Here is a 6,517-nt window from a genome sequence, read left to right as displayed (position 1 = left end):
CATTCCAATTTCCTCCTTTGAGGCTCTGGACAAATCACATAAATCCTACAGCATCATTCAGCAAATGTAGACTGTGAAACCACTACATTCACTGAAAAGGCTGGAATGATGTACAAGATAGGTGTCAGCTTGAGAAGGTTTATCAGCCCCATCTCAGATGTGAGGGATGCAGGGCAGCAAGGTGTGCAGAGGAGGGGGTGGCAAATTATTAGAATGTAACGTGATCACGTGCTAAATGAAAGAAATGAATTTCCTGAAGAGGAGGTGACATTTGAGTCCTGAAGGATGAGTGGACTTATTTCATCGGGGATGGGCATTTCATAGTGGGTAAGGACATATGCAAGCGCACGCAGGTGGGAAATTGCGCCTGGCAAAGCGATGGTTTTGGAGTGATCGGCGTAGTGCATGATGGGAAAGGAGATCTGGATGTTACTTTGCATCTAGATCACAAAAGGCCACAGTGGCTCCAACCAGAGAAAGTCAGTGGGGGCACAGTGGTGGAAAGGATCAAAGTTAAACTTTTGTGAAGCAAATTCTGGAGAATTTCTTGAGACTGGGTAGAGAGCCACCGGGAGGAGGGAAGCCACCAAGGACACCACTGCAATTGTATTGTAGGGACACCATGGTGTGAAACCTGGAGCCAGACTGCTTGGGCTCAAATCCCAACCCCATCATTTATTAGCTATGTGATTTTGGGCAGGTTACTTATTTGCTCTGTGCTTCAGTTTCCCCATCTATAAATTGTAGATAATACAAATCCATCTCAGGGGACTGCTAGGAGAATTAAGTGAGTTAATATTTTTTAAAGTGCTTAAAATAATGCTTGGCACATAGTATGTGTATTACCGGATAATTGTTAAGTGAAAATAAATAAATATTAATAAGAGTTACTGAAGGTCAAGACCAAATAGGAAGGGCTGCCTGGAATTGAGAAATATTTACTTTTGAGGTACAATGTAAATGGTTTTGGTGACCAGTTGGATGGGGGAAATGTGGTGACAGGAAGCATGAGGCTATACCCCATAGTGGTGAGCAGATAGCCTCTGAAGTAACACAGCCCTGGGACCCACGAGCAGGTGATTTAACATCGCTCTAAACCTTATTTTCCTTGTCTATGAAATCAGGCTGCTGCTGCATTGAAACCTTATGTGGCTGTTTTAATGCTTAAATCAGAAAACAGGGGGCTTCCCTGGTGGCGCAGTGGTTGAGAATTTGCCTGCTAATGCAGGGCACACGGGTTCGAGCCCTGGTCTGGGAAGATCCCACATGCCGCGGAGCAACTAGGCCCGTGAGCCACAACTACTGAGCCTGCGCGTCTGGAGCCTGTGCTCCACAACAAAAGAGGCCACGATAGTGAGAGGCCCGCGCACCACGATGAAGAGTGGCCCCCGCTTGCCGCAAGTAGAGAAAGCCCTCGCACAGAAACGAAGACCCAACACAGCCAAAAATAAATAAATAAATAATTAAAAAAAAAAAAAAAGAAAATGTGTCTAAAATCCTTAGCACGTTGCCTGAAAGCTTGTAAGTTCTCAATAAATATTACCCATGTTACTCTGCGTCAAAGTTAAAAATGTAGAGAAAGGGAGAGAAAGAGAGAGAGATTGGTGGGGAGAGAGGGAGAGAGAATGACTGACGGTGTCATCTGCTAAGATGGTGTGCATGGTGTTGAAGAAATGGAGGAAAGACAGTGAATTCCATTTTGAACAAAAAAGTTTGAGATACCTGCAGGATGTTGTGTGAGATAGTTAGTTGGAGAATGGCTCTGGATCTCCTGTGAGAGGTTTTGAAATTGTCAGTACTTAAGTCTTGGGACCTGATACAATCACTCATAGAGAGTAGAGGGAGAGAAGAACAAGACAGCATTTCTGCAGACCCCAACATTCAAGGGTCAGCTTGCTGGAGGAGCTGCCAGCAAGGGAGACCAAGCATATAATTGTATTCCAAAAACAGATACAGTGATAGATGTGTCCTGTAATACTGTGGAAGTTGGACATCTATGTATGAGAATGGTCTCCTGTCTGAAGGGTTATTAACAGCACTTTCACATGCATTACCTATTTTAATGCTCTTAGCAACCCTTCCTTAGTCATTAAACTGAAGCTCAGGTTTTCAAATGGCAGAGCTAAGACTTGAAAGCAGGTCTTTCTGCTCTGAATCCAATGCTCTTTCAACTGCCCCCAGCTTATACAAAAACAAAAACAAACAAACAAAAAACACAAAACAACTCCCCAAACAAAAACAAAACAAGCCAAGTGAAATGTAGATTTGAGCTATTTTGTTGTAATTCTTGAGACTAGATGAGATTCTTTGATCCTCTACTTATCAGTCTCTTTAATCCCACCAATGACTGGAAGTCTCTGATGGCACCTGCTCCTTGGCACGGCCCTGGAGACTTGGAAGAGCAGCCCTGGGAGGTCAGAGAGCTGAGAAATAGACCTCTTACTCGGGACAGGTGAGAGAGGAAGGATGGAGCACAGAGGTTCTTTCAGGAATCCCAAAGGTGGCTGGGATTTTTTTTTTTTTGTACCCATCTTGCCCCAGATGAGGGACAAATGCTGGTTTCTTCATCATTTCTATCCATTTCTCCTTCACTAGATGAGAAGACCTGGGCTTTAAAATTGAACCAGTCTGGTTTTAAATTCTAGTTTTGCCACTTGCCAGCCATGTGACTTTGAGAATGTCACTTAATTCTTAAAAGATCCAGTTTCATTTCCCAGGACATGGGTCTAGTCATATCTTCCTAGGGGAAGAATTATTTGTGTTCGGCAAATAATTGAGGCTCAGTAAAATTGTTTGAGGCTTGATTGAGATTAACATCCTTTATTGGCTGCCCATCTGGGACAAGCACTACTACATCTTAACTGGGCTAGAAAGCCCTGTGAGGCCTAGACTCTACCTTTCACTCCAGCCTCCTCTTTCAGCATGGACATCCTATGCCCTCATCCCCATCCCTCCTCACCATGTACCCTCTTACCATAGGGCCTTTGCATATACTGCTCCCTCTGTCTAGAATATTCCCCCCTCCCCTTCTTGGCAAGTTAACTCCTACCCACCTTTGAGAACTCAGTTCATGTGTCCCTACTCCAGAGAAGCCTTCTCTGACTTCCAGATTAGGTCGACCCCCGTAGACTTCTTCTCCCTCATTGCACTTATTCAGGTACAATTTTCCCATTGATTTTGTGGTTTTCAGTTCAGGTCTGGGAAGGCTGAAATCTAGTCTGTTTTTGTTATCTTTGAATTCTTAGTCGTTGGTGCACTGGCTGTCACATAGTAGATTCTCAATATTTGTTGACTGAATGCATGAGGTACTGTACACAAAATGCTAGACAATTATACATGTTCAATCAATTTTCAGTTGGTTTCACAGCTCCCAGAAGTGTGTCAGAGGCCTCCTGTGACTGCAAAGCTCTGGATTCTTCTGGAAGATTATATTGTGTTATGAAGTTATTCTGGCATTTAGAGTTGTACTGAAACGAATTTTAATCTCTGCTTTGTTTACTAACTGAACAAATTTTGTAATCTCTCTGACCTTCACTTTCCTAATCTACAGAATGGGACAGTAATCCCTTGCAGGGCTGTTGCTGACAGTCATTCAAATATTTATGGAGGATCTTCTGTGTGCCAGGCACTGTTCTGGGCACTCAAAATACAGCAGTGAACAACACTGATAAAAATAGCTGCCCATATTTTGGTAGGGAAGGCAGAAATTAAGGCAAATTAGTAAAATATCTATGTGTTTGATGGTGATAAATGCTAAGAAGAAAAATGTAGCAGGAAGGAAGTGTGCAATTTGAGAAAGTGATATTTAAGTGAAGAAATGAAGAAAGTGAGAGAGCATTTTAGGCAGAGGGAAGATAAGTGCAAAGGCCTTGAAGCAGAAGTATGCTTGGCACAATCGAGAAATAGAGAGTAGGGCCATCTAGCTGGCTGGAGAGGAGTTAATATCCAGGGCAGGGGCTACGGAAATAGTAATCAATGAGGTCTGAAAGGTGACAAGGGCCAGATCATGTAGGGTTTTATGGGTCACTGTGAGGTTGATTGAGGAGAGTTCTGGATAGAGGAGTGATATGTATTTTAATGGATCACTTTGTCTGCTATGTTCAGAATGGATTGTAGGGACACAAGGGAATTACCAGGGAGAACAGTTAGATGAGAGATGCTGGTGGCTTGAATCAGAGCAGTAGCAGTGGAAGTGGGGAGGAGTGGTTGGATTCTGTATGTATTTTTAAGGTAGAGCTGATTTGCTAATGGCTCGGATGTGGGGAATGAAGAATGAGGGGACTCAAAGGTGAATTCTGAATAACAGGAAGAATGGAAATGCTGTTTACTGAGATGGGAAGATTTAGGGAGAAGTCAGTTTTGCACATGGAGTGGGAATCAGGACTTCGTTTTTGGACATCTTAAATTTAAGATGCCAAGTAGAGGTATCCAATGACAGTTGGATATATAAAGTCTGGAGTTTGTGAGAGAGGTCTGGAATGGAAATAAAAGTTTGGGAATCATCTGCAAAGAGGTGGTATTTAAGGCCATGAGACTGGATGAGAACAATATCCAGTCTAATGTTGATAAGGACAGATTTAAAAACAGAGAGATTAGATCCAAATACTGACATTTAGAGGTTGGGATGGTAGACGATGCCAGCAGAGGAGTCTGGTAAGCAGGGAGGTAGGAGGAAAATCCAGTGGGTGAGTGTGGTATCCTGTAAGTCAGAAATGAGGGAAGGTGGGGGAGGGATGGATTGGGAGTTTGGGATTAGCAAATGCAAACTATTATATATAGAATGGATAAACAACAAGTTCCTATTGTACAGCACAGGGAGCTATATTAAATATCCTATAATAAACCATAATGGTAAAGAATACGAAAAAAGAATGTATAAATATGTATAACTGAATCACTTTGCTGTACAGCAGAAATTAACACAGCATTGTAAATCAACTACACTTCAATAAAATAAATTTTAAAAAATGAAGGAAGTGTTCAAGGGGGAGGGTATGACCCATTAGAGCCAAATGCTACTGAAAAGTCAAGTAAGATGAAATCTGAGAATTGACCATTGGAATTAGCAGTGTGAAGGCTAATGCTTTTGTTGTTACATGCATTTATGTGTGCAATAGAGGAAGAAAAAAAAATTGAGCCATAATGACCTTCTAAGAAGGCTGTCTTTCATTGAAGGGAAATCCTTTTGGGTCAGCTGACTCTGGATTAATATATGCAAGTGTGTTCCTGGAGTCTTAGGTAGTAGGATCTGAGGTGAACCAGACCCTTTTCATTATGGAGTGAAAGGGATTTGTACTGGGGATTTGGCTGGGGTGGCCTGGAAGGGAAGAGATGAGGAAGAGGGATGAAAGAGTGCAGGAGGATGATGGGAGGATGATCTGAGGCTGAGGTTGTAAGGAGGACCACCAAAAAAATCCTGATGGTCAGGAGCCTTGAGGAACTGAATGATAGTGTTTAAATTAGGTAGTGAATTGCTAGAATGAAACCATCTCGCCTCTGGCTGAATCTTTGATCAGGTCTATCACACATACCTTTTAAGAGTGTGACTTTTTTTCTTTTGGGTAGAAACTGAGGGAGGGGTTGCATTTCATGCTTGAGTTAATGCGAGGTGGACCACATGCAGGGTGGAGAAAGATGATCCGTAAACTGGTCGAGTGCAGCAAGGACAGGAGTTCAGAGCTGCAGATGACAATGGGAACACCATCCTTGCCTCTGGAAATTAGCAGGAAAATTTGCAAGGAGGGATTTGGACTCCTCCAGAGTGTGGAATGGGAGGCTTGAGGTGATCTTACCTATCTGACAATATCCAGGGACATCTGTATTTCAACTTATAAGGCATCAGGCATACAATAGAGTCTATATAAATGTTACTTCCTCTCATCTATCTCAGCTCCTTTCTAACCAAATTTAGGCAGGTTTTCCAGATATTTTATTCACTAACCACTATGGTTAACTACTCAAAATGGTGCTAGTTGTGGTAGGCACTGTACAGTAGAAGGTAAGACAAGGGCTTTGTTTTCCAGATGCTTGAAGTTGTGATGTGGAGGCGAAGCTAATGCAAGGCAGGAGGGATGCAAGAGCTCAGTGGCATGCTTCAGACTATCAGAGCTGTGGAGTTGCTGGCTTAGTTGATGTCCTGTCTGTTTTTAGCCTTCAAATTTTCAAGTGCTCCCACAATAGGGCAGTGAATTCAACTGGACAATATTCAAGTTGGATAATATTCAACTTCTCTCTCAACAGGGCAATGAATTAGTCAATGGAAGTAATGCTGTAACAAGCAGCTCCCAAATTTCAGTGACTAATCTAAAAGATTCATTTATGACTGAAGTCCCAGTCCAATGTGGATCAGCTGGAGTTGGAGGAGTTGGGTGCTCTGCTCCATGCTGTCATTCAGGGACCCAGGCCCTTTCTTTCTTTCTTTCTTTTTTTTTCAAATAAATTTATTTAGTTATTTATTTATTTTTGGCTGTGTTGGGTCTTGGTTTCTGTGCGAGGGCTTTCTCTAGTTGTGGCGAAC

Source organism: Balaenoptera physalus, assembly GCF_965194825.1.
Source record: "Balaenoptera physalus genome assembly, chromosome: 17".
NCBI lineage: Eukaryota > Metazoa > Chordata > Mammalia > Artiodactyla > Balaenopteridae > Balaenoptera > Balaenoptera physalus.
The sequence above is the reverse complement of the archived record's forward strand: the minus strand, read 5'-3'. Positions refer to the sequence as shown.